Here is a 16766-nt window from a genome sequence, read left to right as displayed (position 1 = left end):
ACTCCGTACCGAGAAATATCATCAGGACCTCGCGTTGGTCCGCCAAATTCATTCATTTATTGGATTTGCAGATAAAAAGGTAACGTGATCTTTCAAATTGCTGGCGAGACGGTAGCCCATCCCAATCCGGTATTATTCGAGTGCTAAATTTAGCCTAGATCGATACGTGAGCATTCGTTGCAGCCAGGCCGATATTTGGTATCCGTTCAATTAATAGCAATTAACCGGAATTTCTAATTATAGAGTTATTTGTAGAACAGCAGATTAAGCTTGGAACGAAGCATGTGTTGCGAGGTAAGGAAAAAAAGGCTGAAAAAAGGGTTAGAATTAGATTTGCCTTTATTTATAATGGCTATTCAGATGCTTTCGTAAGTTCCCCGTTAAGCAAAACATAAACTTCATATTCAAGGTTATAAAATTATGTAACCCTGTGTCAAAAGTGTCGCTACGACGATTTTGCGTGATTGAAAAAGAAAATAAATATATTTAAGATAGAGATGTTATTCATATGTATACTTATAACATGCACACGTTCATGTAAGAAAATGTAGGATTTATAGGTTTTAGTCACAAATGACCAACATCATTCAAGTTATTTTCCGTCTTAGATACGTAGTACATACAATATTTAATCAAGGTGTTAGTTACCAATTTTATGGCAGTGCTGACCAGGATAATCAAACAACAAGATAAGCTCAGCTTACAACCATAGCGTAACACTAGTTTACATTGTCGAGCTTTTAAAAGCTGACTTTATTAGTGTACACAGGTAGTACCTCGCCTAATCTTCGAGATAATAGCTACTTTTTGATATTTCATCAGTAAATATTATTCTTAAATGATAAAGCGTGGTACAAATGGCGGCATGTCATCATACCATCACAACACACTTCCGAATTTAACAGTGCCTAATAACAAAGTAACTGTATCTAACTCCGCGGAATAAAACAATAGCTATGCAGTTCGAGGCTTTAAAAATGGTTGGACAAAAAACTGCCGATTGGAATATCGGATGTAGGTTTGCTTAAAAATTGACTAAAAGTTTTATAAATGGACTGGAAGCTTTCACAGAGCATTAGATACAGCTGTTAGTACTGCCTGCAGCTTAATCGCAGCTTGTAACACGGTGACTACAGACCATTATGTTTAACTAGATGCAGCGAATTGAATACACAACTGCGTGTTTTTAGTACCTAGTACCGACTGCACTATTTACTTACTACTCTATCGCGGTCCCGTTGCGTGTTGTTGTCCTAACTGTAGGATATTTCGTCAGGTGACAAGCAAAACTCACTAATTACTAAATATTTGAGTACTAATATGGTTCACTATGGCTATGATTTTGTGGTGGTAACTACTATAAAAAAACTATAATACCTTTTGTAACAATTAGTTTGATCTATATGGTCTGTGGTGGTGACCGACCGACCCTTTGTCCACTATTTAATTTGTACGTACAATTACTCAATTAATCAGTTGTCTATGCATTTTTTATGCGACAGAGTTAAATGTGGATGGTTTACATACAAATCTAACCCTAATAACCCTATAACGCAGCCTGATTACCTACTGTACACATAACGCACCTCTTTCGGCACCGTCATTGTAGAATAGAGAAGTGGTACCTAATAGTAGTATGCTAATTTTAGAAAACCTAGCATGCTAAGTTATATCTTGCTAAAAAAGTTTCATTAGGCGCATAAAGCCCTATTCAGATTCTAAAATCGCAACTTGCTATTATTGATGTGACACCAAAATCTACGTGCCTAAGAACTGAGGAAAACAGAATATTTCAATATTATATATTATATTTTTCATTTCATGATTTGGGCTAAATAAATAGAGCTTGATATGTACTACGAATCGGATAATACGTGCTCTTAGTAAGATCAGTGCCATGCTCTTAGACACTTAGGTCCCGTTTAATCAAACACTAAGTAGTTGCCATTGTTTAGTCTAGTTTATTTCTGGGTACCTATTGGGTAATAGTGTACGGGGTTGATTCGCCCTCGCATCCCCCCACTCTCCGCTCGCACCCCCTCTGCCCGTACCTTCTCGTCTAGACCGGGATTCAGACCATTCGTTGCGTTAGTTGCCTCCCAGCGTTCGCACGGGAAGGGTGTCACGCTGTTTCTTGCTTCGCTCGCTAGGCGCGAATTTTGAATGTTTCGTGCGTGACTTTCATTTTTATAAATTGGATTATTGTGAGATTATTTGTGTAAAAGTGACTTTAACGGAACTTGGTGAATTATGATGGATCTTTGTGTATCGTGAGTATGCTAAATATTGTCTAATAATAAAGTTAAAATAAGAATTGGGGTTGGAATTGTTTTGATTTCTTAATGCTAGTCATAGTAAGTTTTCAGTGCGTAGCGTAGTGCAAATTAAGGGAATAAGTTATATTATGGACAGTAAAAAGACAGTTCTGAATTAATCATATGTATCTAATTAACAATAATGATTAATAATGAAAACAAAGTACTTATAAACTTTTTTACATTAAAGTGAAAGATTTGATGATTTATCTCGGAGTAGTAAGTACAAAACAAAACAGATTTAAAATAACATCAACGGTAGCAACAGGCGGTATTATTGGTGTAAGCTATCTCTTCCAGGCAACCTTAGCATATAAAGAACAGATAATTAAATATAAAAATATACTTATTCCAGATTTAAATTTTGTGTTTAGTTAGACGGGTGGGCAACCAAATCAAGACATATCTATATTATAATAATACTTTAGGTATTATTATTTTTATTGCAATAATAATAATAAAAACTTTGGATTTATAGCAAATTATTGTTACACTTTATTAAGTGCTACAATTGCTTAATGTATGGTCCTTCATAATAAGTCTATTAGGTACTTACTAGTTTTAAACTGGCCTACAAATTTAACAGTGCGTACCTACCCTACTTCTAGCATATGCACTCACAGACCATTCAAAGTCATCTACTAACACCCAAATTGCAAACACAAGCACAACACGAGAGCGCCTTAAGTGCACGCCATTGTTGCGAAAAGGACGTCAAAATGTACTTAAGGGAGCAAAAGTCGTTTTTGAAGACATTTTGCAAGCTCTCAAGAGTTTGAGGGAAAAAAGCGGCTTCCGGCCAGCCGGTCTCCACTTATCATCGCGGGTGAACCACTGTTAGGAATGCTGCATTAATGAAAATCGCGTTCGGCACTTCTCAGTGTAAGTGGGGTTTAATAGGTACTTTTAACGGGATGCCTAATTTTGTAAAATTCAGTTTAAGTTTGGTAAAAAGTGTGTAATGTGTGGGAACTGCATTTAGTTAAACACTCATTAGATCTGTATCTTCGTTTACTTATTAGATTTTTAAAATTTATCGTAATTTCGTATTCGTATTTAATCAAAGTTGGGTTATATAATTATGTTCCTGGAGGGAATTTATTAAGTATCCCTTCCAATTTTACTTACTGCCCACTACACTACACTTGAAACCAATTTATTTAGAATATAATTATTATTTTAAAATAGTAGTGCTAAATAACTTTTTTTATTCTCAATGATATAAATTCTCTTATGAGATAAATAAATAACAAATATTTACATTTTCTAATAATTTTACTAAATCCGAATTTTAACTAATTCGACACTTTTGTTAATAAATCAGTAGGTAATACATAATATACACAAATATGTCGGGAAAGTTGTAAATTTTCCAGATTAAATTCGTTATAGTTCCCGGGGCGGCCCTTAGCGGTCCCCCAGGGCTGCGGTCGCGGCCCGCTGATATTGCACTGGGTCACCTTATCTATTCATTTCCATTATTGATAATATTTCATACTCATTGTAGTCTTTGTATGTCTATGATTGAATACACGTTGGGCGCCATTTTTTGTGTGCCTAAATTATTATTACGTTAAAGTTAATTTTTATTTAATTATTATTAAGCGGCTAACGTAGCGGCGGTATAATAGAGGCTGTATTCCCTCAAAAAACCTATATTAAATAAATATTTTTAATAAAATAAATTATGAAAGAACATACCTACGTATAGACTTTAATTTATTTTAGGCCTCATCTGTTGAGTAAAGTTTTCCTACACCGTCTTTAACTTAACTTTTTACAATTTAAGTGCTTCAGCGAGTTGTAATCCCCAATAAAACACCAGGTTAACTGCGTGTTAACATGCGCGAGGAAAGTGATATTTAAAACAGTACCATCACAAATCTCCGGTTAATTGCTCGCGCATACGCCGGAAACATCGGTACAAATAGACACATTTATTTCTTACCATGTCACCCGATACATTCTGGTCGGTGTTGCATTTACGGCGGGAAAGTTAAAATATGTACAAGTAATGCATTTTAAGGTGACGGGAGTAAATCATTGGGTGTTTTAATATGTAACATATGACTGATGCGATGCTTGGCATTGGTACATTAGTTTTAGTCTTCATCGGTTAAAAAAAGATTTGATTGTTTTGGCGGAAGGTTGACTAGGTTTGCGCTAATTCTCGATAGCGTAGGTAGCAGTCACGTTTTGTATGTAGCTATTAAAGGCCCCATGATACAGGCTCAGCCTAGTTTGGGTTCCGCCAGACATTTCTTTTATGTAAAACTTGTACTGTTAAACAATAAACCATTTTTGATTTTTGATTTGATTTTGATTTTGATTAAAGATTGTGAGTACTAGATTGGTAGTAAAATGTAGTAACATAATTATAATATTAGTAGGTATATCAAATTTAGATGGAAATAAAACTGTCAAATTTGTTTTATAACATCCTTGTCGCGGTAGTCGAAAAAAAGGTAATAATTTTAAGAGCCAACAGGAGTGGTCATTTCTCCATACAAACGTACTCGACTGTTTCCTCCGTGGGTTTTGAAGCTAGAGCAATGTTTTTTTCAACACAGATTAATATTGTCAATATCTGTGTCGGACTGTTTTGCTTTTTTTGATATTTTTGTTTTTTAAGGCACCAGAGCCCTTCAAAAATGGCCAAAATGGCCTAATTGACTATGCCGCAATGAGAGGCGTGCTATTCAAAACTGACATCAATTAGTCAAAAAAGCAAAACGGTCCGACACAGATAATGTCATAATCATTTAGATTTCCAAATTTGGTTACGATTGGTTAAGTTTTGGAGGAGGAAACAGTCGAGTACGAAACCTCGATTTTTGATATTTTTACGCAGGATTTTTCGCCTTGTCCTTATCGCACTAGTTTTAGGAGCCGCTTCCGTTAGCGGGACGGGTATATTTACCTAAAATATTTAAATCTTAGCTCCTGTTGGCTCTTAATAACTTGCCAAAGTTATTCGGATTTGATAAATATGTATATGCAATAGCAATCTTGAGCCTACTTGGTAATGTAAGGTTTTTTCACTAAATAAGTAAGGATCGTTTTTTTTTCGTTGGATCAATCAATAATCTATGTAAGCATTTTGTGGCTGCAGTGAGATTTCAACGAGTTCTATTATTTATGACAACATGACCTGATTTACTTATGGTTTAAAATGAAGTTTCCAAGTAGATAAATATTATTAATACAAAATACTGATTGTTCGAATATCGAGTTTCAAACTCATGAATAAAATATGAATCTGTCTCGTTCCGTTTGACAAAGAGAAACAACGGGCTTAATGCCTCAGATCCTGGATAAAAAGGTTGATTCCCCACCAAAAGTATATGCTGCAGCGTTGCTATAAATCGCAGCGCTCATTAACACACTCAATGCCTGAAAATCATTTGAAAATATAAATATATTATAATATCAAAATATTTTTCTAGAAACTTTTATTTCCTACATTTATTATAAGTGAACAGGATTAATTAAATTTATAACGTAAGGTTAAGGTATAATTGAAACAAATTTTTAATATGTGTAGAATATCCGATCACTGCATTACTACAAGTTAAAGAAAGGTATCTTAAACTTTTATATAAGCATTTTCATCTTAAAAACTTACATGAAGTACTTACCGTGGAATTTTTTCCTCATAAAATTTTAAGAACAATATTATTTTCTTGAAAAATGGGTTTGACCTAGTATCAATATCAATACGGCTAATATATCTTCGGTTGTGGGTGTAAGGGTTAACGTCGGTGTCAGAGAGGTCATCGCTTACAAACGGAAGCGGCTCATCTCGCGGTTACTGTACCATTCGTGTAGCAGTACTTAGTATTAGGGTTCATTTACACGGTGCGAGAACTCGCAAGCGATTTTCATTAGATTGCGGTATTTGATCGGTCGGCTGAATTGTTGTAACCTGAATGGTCCGCAATGTAACTAAAATCGCATACGAGTTCGCGCGCCGTCTAAATGAGCCCTTGTGTAAAGAGGTAGGAGGCGTAGTTGGCCGATGTTCTAGTAACTAGTTTATGTAGATTATTGAACGAACAACTATAAAGAGGTGTTGTCTTCAGGCATGAAGGGTTATGAGATATACGCCATTTTTTGGAGTCTCATATGGTACCTATTTTAGCAACGCGTATATTAAAAATAAATAAAAGTCTGTATTAAAGTAACAGCAAAATGCAGGGATCGGAACCGGTTTTTTGCAAAAACTAAGAAATAACCATATTTTTCGAATTATTTTATACTCTAAATGTAGGACTCAGTTGTGTTTTTAGGTTACGACTTCGTATTATTAGATTGCCCAATTAGAAATGAAGTAATTAGCAAAGAACGAAAAAATACCGTTTCCGTTCCCATACAAAAAATACCGGTATCCGATCCCTGGCAAAATGTCACGAATGGATACTTAAAGGCTGACAGATAGTACACAGGGGGCTGGTTACTGGTAAAAACCTCCTTTCATTTAATGAAATATCTCCAAAGTAGAATAGTTTTACGTTTTAGTATAAAAAACTTATACTATGTATATCAAATTCTTGTAATTAAAATGATTAATTATTCTAATCGGTTAATTTATAAGCAAATGAGACGATCTAGAAGTTAGACATTTCATTGAAAGGCTGAATACTGATGCAGGAGTTAGGTATATATTTTCCCAATATTTCTAAATATTTTACTTTGTCGAGCGATTAAGACCTATTTACTTAACTCTGACATACATATCTCCTATCACATTAAAATAAATAAATAAATAAAACATCACATTAAGATGTACTTAATTAGTAATCTCTCTTTTTTTTTTGTAAACTAAAAGAAAGTTACACTAAACATGCACGATTATCAAATATGACTATACACGCTTACCATACAATGTGTGCCATACAGTTATGCGCATATTTAAGTAAAATGTAGACGCGTCCCGTTCGTGTAAACTTTGCTTCTCCGTTGTTTGCAAAATTAATGATGAGCTAAAAAAAAAACACTTACAACGCGTTTCTTTTGCATACATATTTATGTCGAATATTTGAATATTGTAAGTCATTTCTGCCACCCACGATTTAGTCAAAACAATGGCTTTAAACGAAAATAAAAACTCAAGTAAAATTTACATTGAGTTTTATAGGTAGTATGTATGTTTTTCAAAGATTAACATTTATAATTTGCATTAAACAAAGTACTGTTATTTATACTTAAACCCCATTAATTTATGTATAACATATACGTCAAAATATATTGATATATGTTGATGATAAAATAATATTGACAATATTATGTTAGTACCTATTGCATTTAGTTTTACAACTCAGCATACCTACTAAATTTACACCATATAAAATGTCACCTAACTTAATAAAACCTTAACCTCCCAATAAAACTTTTATTCTAACGTTAAAACATTTAAAAGGTGTAAAATCGTTTTACAACCTCAATAGTCATCGAATCCGCCATAAGATCTGGCCATCAGTAAACCGATACCGTAATTCACAAAATGGATCCGTTCCCAAGCATACTCCATTCGAGGAGGTCACGTAATTATTCGTCTGATTCCACTCCCTTTAAAAGCCTATTCCTGTAACAGATAAAGGCAGATATCTCGTGACCTCGACAATATATTCCTCGAAGGATAAGAGAAACAATGAATTTTAATTCGGCGCGCAGCCGACGGCATGGGTCATAAATAAACCCCTTATCGAATAGGTAATTGGGTGATATGGGCTATTGCTTCCAAACACATGGACGGCGGTAACGAATGTAATTGAATATGAGTGTCTTAGATATTAACTTTTATAACTGAGTATCACTAGAACAGTATTTGTCTGGTGTCTGTCAGTTTACCAGGATTATAAGTAAAAGTCTCGCGAAAACTTTCATGTTACGATTGTTACGTACTATTGATAAGAATCATATTTTTTGTTTGCTTTGATCAAATGTACCTGACCCTAAAAACTGGATTATTTTAAGTAGGTAGCTTATCAGTTAAACGTACATATATATCAAAAGGCTACTCCAGAAGTTTTTGTATGAATAAGATAAGAGCGACTAAAAGCTGATATAAACTTTTATAACCAGAGAACACCCAACTTGATCCACTAAAAAGTTGAATGAAATACTAACAACTATTAACAACAATTAGTACTACACTAATAAGTACTGGCTTTTATAATAAATAGGTATAATACATGTAATTATTTCGTTATGAAATTATTTCATTTCTATAGTTTAAGCACGTCAGCAGTAGCACAGAGACAAATACTGTGTCATTTAATTTTAATATTTAGAAGGAATTACTATATATAATGCTTTTACATAAAGCTTGGGTAGGTACGGTAACGGGTGTCATCTCCATGCAATTTATAACCTTAAATTGTAATATTGGACTGACATGAATAATCGCTAATTAATGCGAATCATCTTTAAGTTTCAAGTATTTAAATAATACTCAGGCTCAAGTGTTACATTTACGCACAAGGGAGGAAATTGCATCCTTTTACCACCTAAAAACTCCCCGTAACCGCCTGAGAGTGACAGTCGACCTACAATGTGCCGCCAAGTCTATCAAAATCGAATAAAGTAAAATTTTCCCCCATTACCGCCCTTCATATCTTCCGTCATTTTACGTATCGCTTCCGAGCCAAAAGAGGGTAAGACGTAAAGATGAAAATAATAAATCCGTATCGAATCTTATGCACGGCCGGAGCGAATGAAAAACATTCTTTACGCGAAATATGATATTCGGGGGGCCATGAAATCTGCCGTCGGATCAACTCCATCCATCACCAATTAAATGATGGGTAGTTGGCGATACATTATGTTGGAGGTATTACTGGGTTGATGATGAAAACTGATACTTGTACTAATATTTTAACTTTATTCGTCTGCTACAAGCATAATAACAACCATTTTACAATAAATATTACAAGACGTCTTCACTGTAACTTGTCCGTACTCAAACTGCCCACTTGCCGTTGGTTACCGCCCTTTTTATAACAATTCAAGATGGCGGGAACCAGTGACAAGTAAGAGTCAATTGATACTCTTTCATAATCTAATCAGGAATAAAAGTAAGAATGACCAAAATATAAGCTATATATAAATAATGATCCTTACAGCTCGGCCATCCTGTTCGAGGCGAGACCCTTCGCCATGTAATAGTTAAAATGATAAAAATAATGACTAATTTATACAAATAATGAATCAGAAATGTATACATTAAAAACATTATTTATGCACATTATATGCAAAATTATAATAAGCAACAAGAGAAAACGCATAATGCTCATATGCACTCATGATTGCACGATGTGCTATAAAAATACGATTACAGTTGTAATGTGTATTGTTGTTAATTATTAGGTATTAATAAAATGGCAATTAATGACAATTAAGAAGTAGGTGGCCGATATCGAAACAATATTATTAATCGTTTAAATTATGGTTTTCGAAGAAATTACATAACTCTGTTATCAAGATTAAAGAAACTGTATGTGTCATTATAGAAACAAATAAATTTAATTAGTTCGGCCTGCAGAAATATAATAAAATACTAAATCATAGAAAATTCATAAGCTTAATTTCGTTTTCAAACATTAGGTATAGTTAAATTACGCAATCTAGTATTATTAAATTTTCCTTAACACTTGTTACATTTCAAGAATTATGAGCAAGAAATACAATATGTATCGTACGCAACACTATTCACTTTTCACAAGTAAATATTAAAACCGCTATATACGAATCACACAATTTGATTAGCAATTATATTGTATCACCACACGATTCCCCTGCGGAAGATAGTTGCGACACCGCATGCTGCAGCGTCTGCCGACCCGACGCCACGACCTCGTTAACTGCAATGGCATCACAGACCATGCTACGATAGTGCCGTCAACTTCTCTGTCGCTGTCCGCAATGAAGACGCCGACCACGTTGACGCTGCTCACCACGGGGCGCCGGATGTCGCGCCGCTACTAGCCGCAGCCTCCCGTGCCATGATGCCAGCCTTCGAAGACTCTTCGTTGTAGTCAAGGATCGTACTTCTGCGTAAAAACACCTTTGTTTTGCCAAGGAACTAGAATGTCATCGCCCTGGCCATCTCACCTAGGCACTCCTGGGTCGGAAGTGATTCCACACCCCGACCCTCTCACCTGGGCACTCCTGGGTGGTAATGGAATACCAAACCCTGGCCCTTTCACCTGGACGCTCCTGGGTCCTTTGTCTGAAACTTTTAAGACTTTCTTTAGAAATATGAAATTAAGACTCCCTTTTAAATTATCATTGAATGTATAACTCATGGGTTTATTTAATTGATTTATTTTATTCTTAGTCGTTATATCGATTAAACTTGTTATGGATTTATATTGTTACGTTTTTAAGACTTTCTTTAGAATTTAAATTATCACTTAATGTATAAATCATGGGTTTATTTAATTGATTTATTTTATTCTTAGTCGTTATATCGATTAAACTTGTTATGGATTTATATTGTTACGTTTTAAATATTTTAGTACATAAACGACATGGCTACCAAGTATTGTACCTAATTATTTATTTACTATTTGTAAGTGAAATAGTTCACAATTTATTATATCATGTATTGTGCGATAAAGATTAATAATTTGATTTAAAAACATAATAAGTCTTACACATCTATAAAGAATGTATGGTTTTGATTTTATAACCTCGGGCCCAGCCCGTAGTTGACGTGAATGCAAGCATAATGCTGAGATATAAAAAACCTCTTGATAATAATAATATTAGTAACAAATTATGTTGTGTTGTTTTGGCTACTGATTATTTGATAATATATGTTGACGTAATAAACGCAAGTGTACACGATTAACTCCTGTTTGTATTAAGGTTTTTAGACAATATCTTTTAAATTAAACTTTTGTTATTACTTTGAATATTACCTGTTGCCAACGATTTTTATTAAAATGACTTAATTCGTTCGACGAGTTCCAGTTTGATAAGAGATAAATTAATATGAATGCGACCTACTAATCCTCATTAGAACTGCTTACACACCTTAGATCATTAATATAGCCATTAAAGATTCATGAACACTAAACCAAGTATAAACTAAATAGTCATGTGTTTTTGTAAAATTTGAATGAATAAACGAATGAGTAATAAGGAGTTCATAATTTCATTACAAGAACCTTATCACAATGGATGGGTTTAATCATCAGACATATACTAGTTTTTAGTGAATCTAGACCGAACAATATTCGTTTCACAAAGTGACTAAGAAATGCATTATAATTTTACCACCCTTGCTTTTTGCTTATTATTATTTATTTATTTTTACTCCAACAGGTTTTTTTTATCTAAACCAACGTTAAGTTTATTATTTTAATTGAGTTTGAATACTACCAAATATTAGATGTCAAACTAATATAGTGTTGTTTTATTGAAACAAAACCTAATAGGTGTTATGGTGCATTGGTTATCCTAATTCGTTTTTATTATTATATTATTAAAATTATTTCTGCTTTACGAAAATAAAACTTTATAAATAAATTAATTCGTTAGACACAAGGAAAATAATATAGGTATCTCTTATAACTCACGTATGCCAAACCCTGGGCCAAATAAAGTGTGGGTATATAGAAATACAGTTTATATGCATATTATTTTTATATAAAATACTAAATACTAAATCGAGATATTCGTAAATAATTATTTTTGAGTCAAATGAAGAACTGCTTTCTGAAACCTCATTAAATGAAGCATACATTTTTTTTTGCAACTTAGTTGTATTGTTATTGTTATTCGAAAAATGGGACTTTCTTATGAATTGTCGATCATCAAACACAGTAAGTATTAGAATAATTTATACGAGAGTTTACATACGAATAATAATCATGTTTAGTTGTTAAGTAGTATTGAACAAAGTTCGACAGCATGTTAAAGGCGAAACACCTTATCAATTACTATTTGATGTGTACATCCTGATATTGCACTATGGTTATTGAAATAATGGAAGGAATGAGTTTATCTGTAAATATAAAAGCTTTATTTATGAATTAAACTTATAAGATTTCGTTATTTCTTTCGCAGGGAGTTTATCGAATATTCCCCGGTAATAAACATACTGTATGGCTCAGGCGCTCAGAAAAGTTCAAGTTGAACATTAAGAAAACAGGTATCACTAATCTACGCGTATATCAATTTTCATTACATGTAGTTTTATATTTACGAACGAGCGATAATAACGCGTTTATTTAGTGGTTAAAAGTATTTTTACAATCTTGGGACTTTAGAAACTAGTGTATAACACACATAATATGATATTTCATTCACATAATCTGTAATTTATTCCGTGTTAGTCTAAATTGAACTTAGATGAGAACTCTAATATGTTGAGTTAGACGTGTAGCAATGTCATTAAGTTTCTCTTTTATTATTATTGTTGATTTATATATTATGCTTATTTACGTTTGACAAATTATTTTAACGTGTTGTAAATATATTTATGAAAGTTGGAATAAAAGTCTAGCGCATGCATCCACGCGCGTTAAGTCTCACACGTTCATCCACGTGTGTTAAAGTCTCACACGTTCATCCACGTGCATTGAAGTCTCACACGTCTATCCACGTGCGTTACACATCGATTCCACAAGATTTGTACCCTGTGTCATAACTGATACTAGCGTCTACACATACGCCATCGACTATGTATGAGAATCACCTTGTCTCTTACATACACTCTACATTTGACTCTCCATATGACTGACTCTACATTTGACTCTACATATGTCTGACTCTACATATGACTGACTCTACATTTGACTCTACATATGACTGACTCTACATTTGACTGACTCTACATTTGACTGACTCTACATTTGACTGACTCTACATTTGACTGACTCTACATTTGACTGACTCTACATTTGACCGACTCTACATTTGACTGACTCTACATTTGACTGACTCTACATTCGACTCTACATTCGACTCTACATATGATTCTACATTCGACTCTACATTCGACTACATATGACTCTACATTCGACTCTACATTCGACTCTACATTCGACTCTACATTCGACTCTACATTCGACTCTACATTCGACTCTACATATGACTCTTCATAACCGCAACTTTACAATACAACACTACACGTGGCTTATGGATCCACAAACACGAGCATAAATTGGTATTATTACGGATAAGTAAAATAATAAAATGTGCAAACGTTACTATCAAATAATAACACTTAAATTATGACTTCAACGTCATTCAGAATATCCACATCCTATACATAATAAAAAGAGGTAAATGAGAGTTTCTATAATTCAAATTATGCGAGTTAATCATAATAATATCGATTTCCCATCGACCTCATATTTCTCCATGATCACCATGGTAACACACGTAGATTTAAAAACACTGATTAAGTACTTGTGCCGTAATGTTGGCATTTATAAAATTGTTATGAGAAGTGTCGCAGTGAATTGTTACATGTGGTAACATACCGTCAATAAACAAAAGGTGACCAATCATTAAATTGAATAAGTTCACGATGTCTAGTATGCAAGTATTATGTGTAAATTGACACAAAAATACTTGAAAGCTCAGCGCATAAAGTTAGGTTATTTTTATAATAGAAGCATAAAGTACATTCGTTAACGAGTTACTACTCATGTACTCTACAATTATTTCGCAGACGAGACACGCTCCACAACATGGAGATTTAATATAGATGTATATTCATACCAGAGTTGGACAATCTTAGTTTGATTAAAAATCAGATTACGAATGGTAACGTTAGTTTTTAATAACCACAACTTAATTCGTGAATTCAATCATGAGCTTATCAGTCAAATTGAATTCGACATGATAAACTCTTACGATTTTATTATCGGTCATAATTTTGAAAAGTATTTCAATTATTCGAGCAGATGGTTATTTAAACTAACGTTTTAATCGAGACAGCTATTTCATTTTAATCATAGATTGCAATTACAAGTGCCCAACTCTGATTCATACCATCATTACCTTGATTATCCGATTGTCATAGAGGTTTTGTATTTCACAAAAAAGGGAAACATGTCATTTACATATGTGTTCAAGTCATTTAACGTCATCGAGGCTTTTATTGTAATGCTACGATGGCAGCGTCGCCGAATAAAAACGGATATCAGTATAAAAACGTTACAATTCATGTTAACCTTACTAGGTACCAAGTTACATACCGTAACTCTGCGTTATGGTTTCCAATTTGAATTAAGATCTACACATTTTAATTTTCTTTTCTTATCAGTCGGGTGTATAGTGTAAATATAATGTTTAACTTGTTTAAAATTTTGTTCTAATGTGAATAATCTTACGTATAAGCTCATATTACAATATAATAATATTTTAAGTTGAAATCTAGACGTATGCAGTTTATTTATGATACGTAACGACAGAAATGGCCCAATATTTTAATAAAAGCAATTTAATAGATGCATTCGTAACAATAATATTAAGTTATACATTGACGCAAATCGCGTTTAACAACGTTTTACTTGCGGCATTGCTAAACAAACGCAACAGAGATTTTTAATTGACAAGTTATAATTATAAGTTTACTCATCGGTGTCACGGTCACTAGGCCAGTTTATGTATACAATTTTAGCATCACAAACTGACTTCAAAAGGTGCAACATATCGTAAATCGTGATGTGTATAAAACAATATCCTACTGCAATACTGTAGCCTGCTACAGGCTGCTACAGCTGTACTATGTTATTTTGCTAGGTAGGAAACTAAATAATGAATCCTTAGTCTGAACTTGAAATAATCGACGTGTTACATTATCATACGATCGATGTTTCATAAAATAAGAAATAAAGAAACATTATAATAACACTTGATCTAATTTCCACTAACTCATATGACGACACGCTTAATTGACAACTGTATATTTTAAATTTCAAGTTCTTATTATTACTGAGGCTACCCGTCATTCGTTCATACGTTCTTTCTACCAAAATTACTTAATTCCAAATGATATTATCTTTAATTATTAATGACGGTAGATTATCAAACCAATTTTATTTAAAATAAAGGAAAGTAAAAAAAACAAAAGACTGACTTACCATAATTTTATATACTTTCCGGTATAGTTTATTTGCTGATACAAAAGAAAAAGAAAAGAAAACCTTACGTTTGTGCGGCGTGGCAAAAATCCTATAGATTTTTGTACGATTTCACTTCTGAGATGTTGGAGGTATTACTGGGTTGATGATGAAAACTGATACTTGTACTAATATTTTAACTTTATTCGTCTGCTACAAGCATAATAACAACCATTTTACAATAAATATTACAAGACGTCTTCACTGTAACTTGTCCGTACTCAAACTGCCCACTTGCCGTTGGTTACCGCCCTTTTTATAACAATTCAAGATGGCGGGAACCAGTGACAAGTAAGAGTCAATTGATACTCTTTCATAATCTAATCAGGAATAAAAGTAAGAATGACCAAAATATAAGCTATATATAAATAATGATCCTTACAATTATCAGGCGGATTGCGAATGTTTTCTGATTGATGGTGCTGGTGCCATGAAACTATGGCTTTGCTCGATTGACTTGGTCTAGACAAGGAATGACCGATCGCCCCATGATAACTACTGGCATTCAAATAACAGATAATGCTATACTAATTGAATTATTATTACGCCCTCAAAAGTTTTATAAATAATTAAGTAGGTTATAGGCACATGCTTACAGTTCGAATTAATAATTAATTTATATAGGGATATTAGGTATAGTTTGTAGCTTTCTAGTAGAGCCCGAAGGCTTATCCTATTGTCTATTGTTCAGTAAAACCGCACGTGCCACGTGCCACAACCACCTGCATAAAAATCGCCCGTTCACTTTACCCAGGTAATTGAATTACAACTCCTATGGAAATTGCAATAAGATTCAAAATGAACTAATGGATAAATATTTTGTTACAATGTGTGTGGTCAGTACTTCGGTTACTGAGTGCCGGCGAGTCGAACGCCACAGAACCAGTCTAAAATGTGTCATCGAGATGCGTAACAAAGGCGCGTTATCGGAGAGCGCACCTACACTGGTTTTTTGAGCGTTGGACTAGCCCGCGCTCAGGTGCCAAATAGAATAAATAAGACCCTTTTTTGCAGGTAAGTAGCACGTGCGGTTTTACTGAACAATAGACAATAGGATAAGCCTTCGGGCTCTACTAGAAAGCTACAAACTATACATATTAAGGTATTGATTCAGTTATCAGGACTCCAGTCAAGTCCGAAGTCGTTATGTTGAAATCCAAATCTTTTATTTAGTAGTTAATTGTCCTGTTTAGAGAAGGATCGGATTGCTTGCAATAAATGTTAAGATGAAGAATATAAATGTTTAAAATGATGCGTGCTGCAGATCCACCTTAATCATGATAATTTTAGAATTTCTGATAAAATTTGA

General features: G+C 33.6%; 1 protein-coding gene across 3 annotated transcripts in view; it reads left to right on the top strand.

Annotated features, from left to right (window-relative positions):
• LOC134662486 (roundabout homolog 2-like) overlaps positions 1-16766 on the top strand; it is an 80263-nt gene that overhangs the window by 19028 nt on the left and 44469 nt on the right. Inside the window, exon 1 of one of the 3 annotated variants that reach the window (XM_063518721.1) lies at positions 1874-2270. The exons of 1 other annotated variant lie outside the window; for it this stretch is intronic. The gene's annotated coding sequence lies outside the window, so the exon portion shown is untranslated. Of the gene's footprint in view, positions 1-1873; positions 2275-16766 lie in introns of those variants that run through there. One more of the 3 variants, XM_063518723.1, reaches the window with a different exon arrangement.

Source organism: Cydia amplana, chromosome 3, assembly GCF_948474715.1.
Source record: "Cydia amplana chromosome 3, ilCydAmpl1.1, whole genome shotgun sequence".
Classification (NCBI taxonomy): domain Eukaryota; kingdom Metazoa; phylum Arthropoda; class Insecta; order Lepidoptera; family Tortricidae; genus Cydia; species Cydia amplana.
Note: the sequence above shows the minus strand (reverse complement) of the source record. Positions and strands in the feature narration are given on the sequence as shown.